The following is a 13,128-nucleotide window of genomic DNA, read 5'->3' as shown; positions in this document are numbered from 1 at the left end:
CTTCCTCTGGGATTCCCTCACAGGTTTCTCTGGAAAATTCACACCGGAATCTTGAGACTATGACTTTAAAAGTGTCAGCACAACCCACTCACCTGCTGTCACCACAACAGGCAGAAGGACCTAGATGTTCAGAAAAAGCCCACCCCTTCTGTCTTCTATAACACATGAGATTTGAGAACAATTAGGTCCTCCTCAAATATCAAAATGTCAGTTTCTCTTTTCTTGCCCTCAGGTGCCTTCACCTAGCACAGATGCCAGAAATTTCTGCTGCAGCAATGGGAATATGTGCTGCACTGACTTGACCCTACCAAACCCAAGGAGAGCAGGCCCTGTGACCTCTTTCTGGAGCAAAGGTTGAAATCAACTCTCATGATGTACCTTGAAACCCTTGTGCTTGACCCTGGCCTCACCTCACAGTTACATGAGGCATTTAATTAAAACAACATGGATGCTTCCACTCAGACCAAAAGACAGCCTCTGAGGGAGGGCACAAGGCAAGAGGTTTCTTCAAACTGGCCGTGTGATCCTAATTAGAAGCTTGGGTTGAGAACCACTTTGCCAAGCATTGTCTTTCCAGCTTCACTGTGCATATAAATCATTTGGTAATCTTAGCCCCACCATATGTGATGTGATTCTGCAGGTTTTGAAAGGGTCTATGAATGGTCCCCTGTCAATGCTGATGTTGTTCCCCCTGGACCTATTAGCAACACTCAGCTGAAGAAAGAGTAGGCACAGCACAGAGACCTTTACACCCAGCACTGTTGTCACAAGTACATATGATCCAAATGAAGACAACAAATCTCCATCGTGAAAGATCACATTCTTTGCTGGCATTTTAAGGTTCACAGACGGAGGCAAAAACAGCAATGTCTGAGCCAGTCTGCATTTGGAAAATAACACGTACAGATTCACTAATGCAATGCTTATTAAGCAGATGATATGTGCTCAGAAGTATGTTAAGGAGCACTGTTCTGGGAATCTCATATTATGTGACTTAATCCTCATAACAGCCTGGGAGTTGGGTACTAAGTGTTCAATAATTCCCAGGATTTAGATGAAGGACCCAGCATTTTTACTTCTTCTTCTGTTTCCTCATCATTGATTTTGAAAAGAAAATATATAGAATGAAAGATAAATATAGACCATAGGAATATAGAAAGGAAGGGCAAAGTATAGTTCAGAGAGATTTCTCATTGTTATGTTTGTGTTTACTTTCTTGTGACTTGTGGAGCAACTACTGGATCTGCAGAAATAGAACATAGGTTGCTGGGTGGGATGTCTCTACAAGCCCTGGCTTCAATGAAAAAGAAAGAAATTAAGGCTCCAAAATATACAGTAAATTGATTCCATTTATCTATTTTTGAGTTTCAGGAAATTTTGAGCACAAGTTCTGGAGAGACAACAGGAGCCACCACCCAAAACTCTGATCTCTGTTCTGTGAGGAGATTCCAGAACTAGATGAGGCCCAGAAGAGGGTGAATCTGGACAGGGCTGAGGCAAGGAGAGGGTCCTATGTAGAATTACGTTCTCAAAGCTCCTGGGGTATTTCCAGTTCTCTTTCCTAAGCCTAAGAGTTTGTGTAATTTTGATCTATTTTAGCTACCTCCTTGTCTATTTTATAACATATAATACCAAGAAAATTAACCAAAACCCTTACGGTTTTCTAGGACAATTTTATTAGAGGCTAAATATGTGTTCTTAGCAAGGTAAAAACACTAGAAATAGCAACAACAACCATCACAACTCTTCTGTGTATGAATAGCCCTTCAGGTGGTGACATCAGAAGTCACAACAGCATAAGGGATGTGGTCCCAATGAAGCCCAAGTCCCCTGCACACGTCCCTTCATTGTACTGACCACATGGTGCTGAATTCTACCATTTATCCAGTTGCTCCAGACTGAAAGTTCCTAGATGGTAGGGACCATGACTGCTTCACCTATTTTTCTCATGGCATATGAGGTGGAGGTAATTGGTTTATCAGTTTGAGTCTCCAGACCTCCTCGTTTTTCACCCAAATACCAAGAAACTGGAGAAACTCTCCTCCGGATACCAACCAAGGAGCTTCCTTCCATGAAGAGAGGAAGAAACACTGGGTGCCTCATTTATCTTACTCTGAGATGGAACCAGAATTAGACACTCTTGTCAGCCTGGTCCAAGTCTGCACAGGACATCCTCAAATGTCTCGCAGATACACAGGTCATTGTGAGAGGGTTCCTAGTGACCCTGGGATTACGGCCACATGGTGATCCAGGCAAGAGAGACTTAACCTGACTCTAAATAGAAAACCGAATTGTCCCAGTGGAGCTCCAGAACTTGGATCCAGATGTGGTATCAACCATCCTAATTAGCTAGTTCTTAGGAAAGGGGAAGGACAAGAATACTGTACTCTAGTATCACATTTTACAGGTAGATGTAGTTGTGGTCAAAGCAATTCTCCTGCCTCAGCCTCCTGAATAGCTGTGATTAGAGGCATGTGCCACCCCACCTGGCTAATTTTTGTACTTTTAGTAGAGACGGGGTTTCACCATGTTGGCCATGCTGGTCTCAAACTCCTGACCTCAGGTGATCCGTCCCTCAGACTCCCAAAGTGTTGGGATTACAGGCGTGAGCCATTGTGACTGGCTCAAAACAAAATACTTCTTATATAAACATTGCTTAAGTTCCTCTCCCTCTCCCAGGTCCCTGAACTTTGTCCTGTCCTTAGTCTGAGTCAACATACAACCTCACTCTATGTACCTCCTAAGAACACACTGACTTTAGGGTGAAACATTCTCTGATCTGGAATCTGTTTTGTCATCCTCCGTCCTGACCTCCTCCAATCTTCATTCTAATCTTGTCTGTTCCTCCCTATGAAAGAAAGCCCTTATCTGCCTAAACTTTGGGATCTTCAAAGATCGTATACTTGGCACTTCCCCCTGTTGCAATACTCCTTTGAAACTAACTTCTTACCTAAATCCGACTTTGTTTTATTTGGCAAACTCTAGAAACAGCCCTAGGAAAATAACAATTCCATCCTCAGAACAACCCTTTCAATTCCCTTCCACTCTAAACCCAACTGCATCTGCCTGTCTTCCAGAGCTCTGTAGCTTCTCTCAGTTTAAAATCTTCTTCCATGGTTGGAGTGACCAGACTGGGACACCTGCAAGGGCGACTCCCCAGGATGAATTAACTGGACCTCCAGTGAACTCCTTTTGCAGACTCAATATTGGCCTTAGCTTGGGATCACTGGGCTCAGGCTTCAACTTCCCAGTTAGGGTTACTCACTTAGTTTTAAATGAGAAAACACCAGTCTTTGAAAAATTCAGTAATATTTCTCAAACACAGTGTTTATATGTAAGGGAAGGACATTTTTATGTGCTTACATTTCATACCTCAACAAGAAAAGCAGAAGCACTTATCCCTTTCAGACAATAAACATACAATTATTCCACAGCAACTCATTTAGTAAACAATTTGTTACACAAGAACACCTTTAGGGGGTGTCAAGTCCATCTCATAAAATTCAGCATTAAACTCAGAAATCAAGATAACACACAGACGACAGAGCTATCTACTGTCACAAATTCACCCTGCAAAAAGAGGAACTGATGTTTTAATGAATCTATGCAATTCACCAATTAATCTACCACATTTTCTTATGGAAAGGTATTCAAGTCATACAGTCTTAGCGGAAGACATTTTCACTATTCTTTTCCTTGATATCGTTCCCACAGTTAAGCCCTGGGATTCTATTTGAAATCACCCCCTAAACAAGAACAGACTGAGAAACTTCCTACACTCCCTCTGGAAAACAAAAAAGGTAAATACAATATTTTTAACAATTGGAATTCCTGACTAGATATCTAATTTTTTCTCAAATCCACCTCTTTCGTGCCCTTTGTAAATGTCGTCTTACCTTTCTAGTTCTACCAATAAAACAAATTTACAGTTTAAAAACTGAAGTTTAAATAAGTGAGCAAATTCTTTCAAGGTGGCAACACCAGGTAGTGGCAGTGTTGAGTGCAACACAGACGTGTGACTCATGTGAGGTCAGGCCATCCAGTGACAGCGATCCTCCCATCCTGCTCACTGAAGTGCTCAGTGACCACCCTCCCAGGGCACGCGGCACTGTGCACCAGTGACTGAACGACCCAGGTGTATTTTACTTTGCAGGTTCTTGCACCGTCTGTTTCAGATGGGTTTTCCTTGTCCTTTGAGATACCTTTTTTTCCTTTCAGAAATCTGAGAGAATCCAGAGGGCAGGAATCATTTTTCTCGTTTCTCCTCAAAACCAACATCCGATTGACTGACCAACAAAACATGTCTCACGAAACGGAAGCTGGGTAAAGTGAAGACAAACTAAATGTCCCAAGGGGTTAGCTTTTTAGAGGTACCATATATATGCGAGGAGACTCCTCTCAGTCCCAGGCCTCCACTTGCTCCCTGGAGAGACTGCACTCCATAACTCTCAGGTTGTTCTCTGTGAGGAAATAACCCCGGGGCTGATATGCACTACACACTCCGGCAGACACAGCCATAATAAGTATCTTGGGCCATCCCCAGATAGTATTGAAGCCCAGAACCAGGAAAAGACAGGAGGGGGCCGAGGACACATCAACTTGTAAAGTTTCTAAAGAGAAACCTCAACCCAAAGACATTCTGATAAGAAGTCTGTGCCTATGGAAAATAAAAGGAAGAGAGGCACAGAGATTTTTTAGAGCAGTATCAGGGGATTGTTCTCTGTTTCCTAAGAAATGTTTATAGACAGAGAGCAAATATAAAGTGCCATCCAATGCTTTGTGAAAAAATAATTACAATACTGTGTCTGAAATGTACAATAAAGGACAAATAGCTGATAATCTTGTGAATTACAAAGGGAAAATTAGCATTTGGGAATGTCAGAAGGAACTGGAAATTTAGGTGTTTTTTTTTTTTCTTTTCTTTTCTTTTTTTTTGGGGGGGGGGGACAGAGACTGACACTGTCCCCCCGACTGGAGTGCAGTGGCGTGATCTCAGCTCACTGCAACCTCCACCTTCCAGGTTCAAGCGATTTTCCTGCCTCAGCCTCCCGAGTAGCTGGGATTACATGCACCCGCCACCACACCCGGCTATTTTTTTTTTTTTTTTTTTTTTTTGTATTTGTAGTAGAGACGGGGGTTTCACTATGTTGGCCACGCTGGTACCCGATGCCTGACCTCGTGATCCACCCGCCTCAGCTTCCCAAAGTGCTGGAATTACAGGTGTGAGCCACCGCACCCGACCGGAAATTTAGTATTTTACTGCAATCCAGAGTTAGACTGGGGGAACAGGGGGTTGGACTTGAGACCCTGCTTGAGACACATTTGGAAAATGCAAGGGAAAACCATTCCCCTGGGGAGTGTTATAATAATTAAGCAGCAGGCAATTAGACTGAGATAGCTCTAGTGCCCTGTGTTCCTACGTTAAAAAAATAATCTAACTCTTCTTGTAAATTACTTTCTCAGAGGGAAACAAAATTCAGGCTTAACCCACCACAAACTACCAATTAACCTCTGATCACATAACTAGAAAATTTCCACCTCGATTGTATAGATAAGACAACTACATAAGTGTCCCCAATCATTTACTGAATTGGGTTTCCATCCTCATGCACCTTATAAAAGCTACTCCTTCAAGCTCCTCCTGTGGACCAGAAACCATGGCTCGGTTCTGGACAATTCTTGAACTGCTCTTTGCTCCAATAAATTCTTTAACATTTTTGCAGTGATGCTCTTTAAGGTTTAACAGGAGAAAGAAGGGACAGGAGACCACGGACGATAGCTCCCCTCGCACAAGCCCCACACCCCGAATCGGAGCTCTTCCTAGGACCCTCTTGCCCACCCTCACCATCCAGGCGACGGAGGGCTGCAGACAGGACGAGGTCACTGTGCAAGGTTGGGACAGGATGCGGGTCCCAGGGTGGGCCCAGCCGCCATCTTGAGGCCTGAGGGAACCCGGGTCCCGCCACAGGCGGTTCCAGCCACTTCCAGACATCCCGCCGCTTCTCAGGACACCAGGTCCCGCACACTCACCATTTCTAGGCTTTCAGGAGGCCCTGGCGTCTTAAGCATGGATCCCTCAACACCTTCAGGGCCACCTAGGCTGGGCCTGAAGGAGCAGAGACACAGCAGTAAAGAACAGAACCTGGAGATTCCGGCACAGCGAGAGGCAAAGGCCCCAGCATGTGCCTGAAGCCGCTAGGTCCTCTCCACCTGCGCGCCTGATTGGACAGCTCCCAATCTGGCGACAGTGATTGGATAAGGTCTTAGGCCACGCCCCCTTGGCCCCTGAGTGACAGAAGATGTGACCAGACACTGGGCTGAATAAGGCAAGAGTGACAAAGATGGAGTCCATGTAGGGAGGGAGCCCAGGCAGGGCTGTGTCTGCCCATTAAGGAATCGATTCCCGTCTGCAGAGCATTGGTAATCACGGATACCTGGGGTCCCTCTGCCCCAGAGAGGTATCCACTTTCCCAAGAGCAAGTGCAGCCCCTGGACCCTTCCAAATGGAAGGAAGAGACAAACAAGAACTTTTAAAAAGTGGGAAGAGTAGGTAATTTAAGGAAGGACTCCTGCATTCATGAGGCCGCAGGAAGGCAGGGAACAGGTCTATAGCGTGTGGGGATGGGGAAGAAAAGAAGTGATCAGTACAGTATGCTGAGTTCTTTAGAACTGAGAGGTAGGGACCAAGACAGAAAGGAGAGGCCAGGACAGAGCAAGTGAATTTAGCTCAGATGGCGAGGGGCAGAGCACAGAGGAGTCATTGCCCAGAGAATCCCATGGAACCTGCAGTGGATGATCCCTGCAGCAGATGGTCCCTGCATGGTACCGGGCAGATGCATAACAACCCTAGTACAACCCCAGCCATGCCCTGCCCCTCAGCATCTGAGCTAAATCTACTTTCTGTACATGACGTGGGGCAACCTCATGGCCTACAGAAACCAGAGAGCCTGGGAGACTCTTATTAAGCCATTTTCCAGCAGAGCAGCAAACACCACCAGAGCTTCAGTCCAACCTGATCAGACCAGTCCTGACATGCCAGCCCAGCTTCCTCCCACCTTGACCTGGCAGATTCCCTCTTGGTGCCCTGGATGACAGACTAGGACCCAGGGTTTCCTGACACCTTGACTAGGACGGGAGCCCAGAACTTTCAGATCTCTTCACAGAAGATTGTTTTAGGAAGGATTCTGAACTTGGCAATCTCATCTGGGGAGCCAAGCAGTGCCAAGGCTCTGGGCAGGTTGGACAAGGAGTGAAGCTTGGGCTCTTGACTCCTTGCCCAAATTATAACGTGACAGTGCACCAATCAGCACTCTGTAAAAATGCACCAATCATGCCTGTATCTGGTACAATGCTGGCACCTTCTCAGTGTCTCCTGCACTGTTCCAAGCATGCTGTCCCACAGGCCACTGTGCCAGCAGTCACTGTGAACTCAGGGGAAGGGTCTAAGGCTGCTGCATCTTCACCTCTGCAGCACACAGTAGGCACTTGTCCAGTGTGTGTTGAGCACACTGATGGAAGGCATTGACTTGTCAATCACCCCTACTAGACCAAGGGGTCCCAAGGGCAAGGCCCTTATCAATCCCTCTGATGGCCCCACAGGACTTGGCAAGCAATAGCTGTTCAGCTCCTAGATGCTGAGCTGATTCATCTATGGGACAGCAGTACAGTGGGGCTAGGAGACCTGGGTGAAACCCTGACTCTGCCAGTTACATGCTATGTGACCTCGGGCAAGAACCTGTACTATACTGGGCCTCATTATCTGCAGGAGACCGAAAAGCACCCCGTCATGTAGAGAATCAGTGTGAAAATGATAACTCTGTGTTCTCATCACGTTGGAGGAGAGGGAAGGGGTTGGGCTGGGAGAGGGGGCAGAAGCAAAAACAAAGACGGCCTTTAATGTTTGCATTTGAAGCACTAGGTCCAGGGTGAGGAAAAGGGAGGCCAAAAGTCCTCAACTATGCAGTCATCATTCTGCCCCTCCACCAAAGATGTGACTGACATCCAGGAGAGAGAAGCACCACACCATCCTACAGGAGAGATCTTACTCTGGATAGCTACAGCTTCAAAAGAATTTTAGACCTTCAGTCATGCTTTTGCAAAATGACTCAGGTTCCACTGGATGACCCAGGGCCTTGTCCCTATAGGCTCCTATGGGCAGCAGATGCCTAGGCACAAGAATGCCTGGCAGGCAGAACCCTGGTTCTAGCCTCAGCTCCACCCTTAGCTGTCTGTGTGTTCTCTTCTGAACCTCAATCTTCTCATTTTTCGTATGAAGGTGGATGTACCTTTGGGGCATAGCCAGGCATAAAGGGAATTCTCTACAGAAAGCCAGTAGTCACTATACATAGTACCTGAAAAGTGCTCAATGCATGTGTGGTGTCTCTTGATTTTTAGAAATGAGCACACTAAGGACAGTCCCCAGCATATATGTGTGTGCCCAGTCCTGTCGGGAAGTGCCATGTCCAGAGAGTGTGGCTCACCTGGCCCAGCAGGTCACTCCTCATCATCACCAGGAAACCTGGAAGGGAGTCACGAAAGACATGCAGGACTGGGGAAGCAGCCCCGGCATGCAGCTCGGTCCTGCAGGTGGTGGGCATACACGCCATCCCTGGGTGGCGGGTCTACTCCTTCAACACCGCCACACAGGCTCCAAGCAAGGAGGAACATGATGACATGAATAAAACCCAACAAACTCTACGCATACTTTATCTCACCTTTATTTACAAATAAGAATTATAACAAAAGACACACAACACAATATAGTAGACTATGAAGAGAAGCTGCCAAATGCAGACCAAAACAAAACAAACAAAAAACTACATGTAGGTGAACTATTAGCATCAACATAGTTTATCCAGCACTTCCAAATTTGGCAGTCAGGCAAAACTTGAGCTGTGGGATTTACTAAACAACAGGCTCTCCTCTGCACCTGTAACTTGCTCCCAATTGACCCATCCCAGGCCTGGTCGCCCTTGGAGGCCTTACCCAAAAAACACCCCTCCACCTCCCCTAATCAGAATGAGTCACTTCCTTCCCATTCTAGGCCCTCCATGGTCCCCCTCCAAAGGCAGTGCAGAGCAGAAAATTCATAGGCTTTGGAGTCAAAAAAACGTGGACCCGAATCCCAGCTTCAATATTTGCTGGCTGTGTAGTCATGAGTAAGTTACTGAACTCCTCCGAACCTTGAATATCTCCTCTGTATTGTAGGGACCATAATACCCATGGAACAGGTATGCTGGGAAGGCTGAGAGAAGTGATTATGTAAAACTCCCACCTGGATGCTCTGAAATGCAGGCAGAGGGTATGATTGAGTGAGCAATGGCAACACTTCTCAAACAGGAAGAAGAGTCAAGCCCACTTTGACTTGACCTTCTAAGTGACACAAATGTCTTAGCCCTTTTGTGTTGCAATTAAAGAATACCTGAGGCTGGGAAATTTATGAAGAAAAGAGGTTTATTCAGCTCATGATTCTGCAGACCACACAGGAAGCATGGTGCCAATATCTGCTTCTAGCAAGGGCCACAGGCTGCTTCTGCTGAGAAGCTGCCCTGGCCTGTGGGGCTCCTGTGTGTATCTGACACTATGCAGGCACTTGCTCAGTGTCTCCCCCAGTGTGCTAAGCATGCTGCCCCCGACTAACTCAACCATGCTGATGGTCACTGTGGACTCAGGGGAAAGGTCTGGGGCTGCCACAGCTTCACCTCTACAGCACACAGTAGGCACATGTTCAGTGGATGTTGAGCAGACTGATGGAAGGCATAGACTAATCAGCCTCCCCTTCTAGACCAAAGACTCCCAAGGGTGGGGATCCTGTCAATCTCTGTCATGGTCTCACAGGACTTGACAAGCAGTAGCTTGTTCAGTAGCTTGAACAACCTTGGCAGAAGGCCAAGGAGAGGTGGTGTGTGCAGAGATCACTGGGCAGGAGGGAAAGCAAGAGAGAGGGGAGGGAAGTGCGGGGCTCTTTTTAACAACAAAGACATACTCTTGTTTCCAGTTCTCGCAGGAAGCAGCAGAGTGAGAATTCATTCCTTAGTGCTAGGAGGGCACCAAGTCATTCATGAGGGATCCACCCCTATGGCCCCCAAACCTCCCATTAGGCCACACCACCAACAATGGGTCTCACATTTCAACATGTGATTTGCAGGGGTAAACAAACCTAACTACAGCAGCCACTGTCTACAGCTGACTGGTTCAGTCCCGGGTCTTATCGGTTTCAACTGTTTTCAAGCAGACACACCTGCTCAAAACCTTCAGTGGCTCCCCACATCCTAACGGATCAAGTCCAGACTCCATGCTTCTCTGTGGCCCTACCTCCACTCACCTCTGCATCCTCCTCTCCCACATCTCTGTGTGTGCATGCCTTGGACTCCCACCAGAGTACAATAGGGTCTACACCCTTACGCAAAACCTTAGGGCAAAATCAGTTTTGAAATTGAAAACTGGTTTGGATACTAGAAAGCTAGGAATAGGCAATCAGGGGGTCTTCTCAGAGGAGTTTGGGGATGCTCACTGTAATCCATGCAGCATAACATACGAACATCCATAGTCACATGCATGGAATCAACAAAGATCAGATATAACCTCATGGCAGTTCAGGTCAGGTGCAACCATCATGAAAACTGCAAAACCCTCTGGGTTTTCAGAGCATTTTGCATTTCAGAAGGTAGATGAGGAATTGCAGACATGTATTCCTTTCTCTCCACCTCTGGCTTCCCTAGCTCTGTACCTTTGTTCGTGCTACCCTCTACTCCTACAGTAAAATTCCTGTGCCACCTTCATTTGCTGAACTCCCACCTACGCTTCAAACACCCATGTAAGATACCTCTACTTAAAGAAAACCTGGCGAATTGGGAGGGTACTCTCTGCTGTGCAATGAGAGTTTTGGGAGCCTATTTCTAATGTCCCAGAGGTGCAACCTCTCTCTGGCCCCCAGTTCCTCATAATTAAAATAGAAGGATTAGTTTAAAATCCTTTTCTGCTTGCCAAAAGTAATTTCATTCTAAGTTTGATTCCCACAATATATCCATTAAATTAATGAATACATGCCCTAAGGAGGTTTCTGTTCCAAACTTAAACCAGGGAAGAAGTAGTCTCAAGCCCTTGGTTCAGGTGACGGTGCAGTCTCTGCTTACTCCCATCTCCGGATGGCTCACATGCTACTTCCAGGACAGTTGTTTCAGGGCAGTGGTGATTTGACATGCCCCGTCTTATCCTGACCACAACCCCACAACATCCCTCTAGAAGGTGAAAGGCTCAGAAAACAAGGAACGGGGGTGCTCTGAGCTGAGTAAGGGCCTGACACCCTGCAGCCCCAGTGCACAGCAGCAGTAGGGCAGGTGGGCAACTGTGAGTGGCAGGATTCTCCCCTCTGCCCCAGGAGCTGCAATTTGGAGCAAAGAGAGTGCCACCAGCAGGGCACACTGTAGGCGGCGACATAACTCCCTCCTGCCAGCGATCTCTTCCTGGGCTTATATAGTGAGATGACTCAGGTGGTCAACAAAACCCTTTTCCCTTCGTGCCCCCATGCACTGCCTTGGAGTCTTCACAACAACATTTCACGAAGATTCTTCCCTCTGTTTTAAAACTAAAGAAATGGAGACCTGAGGTTGAGTGACTTGCCAGGCACCACACAGCTTATTGAGGTAAAGCCAGGATTCAGCCCAGGCAAGGGAAACCTCAGCCAAGCCTTGGGCAGGTTAGAGTTGGGGGAATCCAGTGCCCACCTCCCCATCCCCAACCCCAGGCAGGAACTCCTGCCACCCCAGGGCCAGGAGCTTGTGAGTTACTTAGAAAACCCTAACCGGCACCCTCAGCAGCGCCAAGTGGGTTGTGGAGCCCGGCACAGCTTCTGGGGTTCTCGCTAACAGGCAGGCCATCCTCTGTTCTGGAGTAGCAAGCTCCCCAACCTGCTGGAGCCCCAGAGGACACCACTGGGCCTGGAGAATAACTCGGCCCCTTCCCCATTAGTTCATTATTTTCTTCTACTCAGAAAGATGAAGCACTAGAGTGTGAATTCTGTGGTGTGAAGAAATGGCCTCCCGTCCCTGTCCTCTGCGTCCCTCCCATCCCACCCGTCTCAGGTGGTGCCATTTCTCCAGGACCCCACCACACACAATCCACTGCCCAGATTTCCCCAACAAGTCAGAAGGCACAGTAAGAGCCAGCCTCTCTGCCTGGCGCCTGAGTGCGCTCCAGCTATTGATTTTCTCATCTATTGTGCTGAGGTGGTGCCAAGCGTCTGAAATAGGACTGGGCAATACCAGTGCGCTCTGCTCACCCAGCCTGTGCCTCCCAGTCTCCCATCCCCGCTAACCTTCCCACTGCACAGTGCAACCACAAGCCCCAGGGCGACCCCCAAAAGAAGGCCATCTCCGTTCTCCCGGAACAGTGGTGCAACGCTGGCAGATGGCGGTAGCCACATCCTAGGCCATGTTGGCCGGGCCATCCTCCTTGGAAGTGAAAGCGAGCAACAGCTCCCTGGTGTTGCCGCCCTGGTCCTCCTGCGCGTGGGCCACCCTGGGACGGAGGAACAGCAGTGTTGGCATCAGGGCGAGAGGGCAGGTTGCAGTCTTGGCCAGAGACCCAGGGCCGTGCTGTCTGCTGAGTCGGTGCCTTGAAGTGTGGAGGAACCTATGTACACGGAAGATAAGGGCACAAAGTGGGGCCCGGGATTCCAGCTGGAGGTTGCGCACTACAGCAGCGTGTCCCTGCTTGGGCTGTCTCACTATTTGTTCACTCCTCCAGGCTCAGACTCTGAGCTCTGTGGCGCGGTGTCCATCTGCAGCCCTGCGCACCTGAGCGCTGCGGAGGAAGCCTTCTAGAGAGTGGGCACTTGATACCTGGGACCCAGAGATCACCTGAGCCCGATCAGACCTTCTCTGGTTAAGCATCAAGGGAACCCTCGTTCCGGAGAATCAGGGTTTGACCTCGCCCTCCCCAAACAGTGTCAGATTATGCTCAGAGGCAGGAAAGAAGACTACAGATCCTAACTGGGCTGGAATGCAGGCCTGGGATCCAGGCGCTTCCTCCCCTCCTCTCGCCCTGAGCCCAGAGAGTGATGCCAGACTTCAGAACCTCAGAAACTTGGAGCCTGCAGCCACCCTCAGTGTGAGTGTAAATTCCAGC

The sequence above is a fragment of the Chlorocebus sabaeus genome, chromosome 16 (assembly GCF_047675955.1).
Source record: "Chlorocebus sabaeus isolate Y175 chromosome 16, mChlSab1.0.hap1, whole genome shotgun sequence".
In the NCBI taxonomy this organism is placed as follows: domain Eukaryota; kingdom Metazoa; phylum Chordata; class Mammalia; order Primates; family Cercopithecidae; genus Chlorocebus; species Chlorocebus sabaeus.
This window is presented reverse-complemented; position numbering follows the sequence as displayed.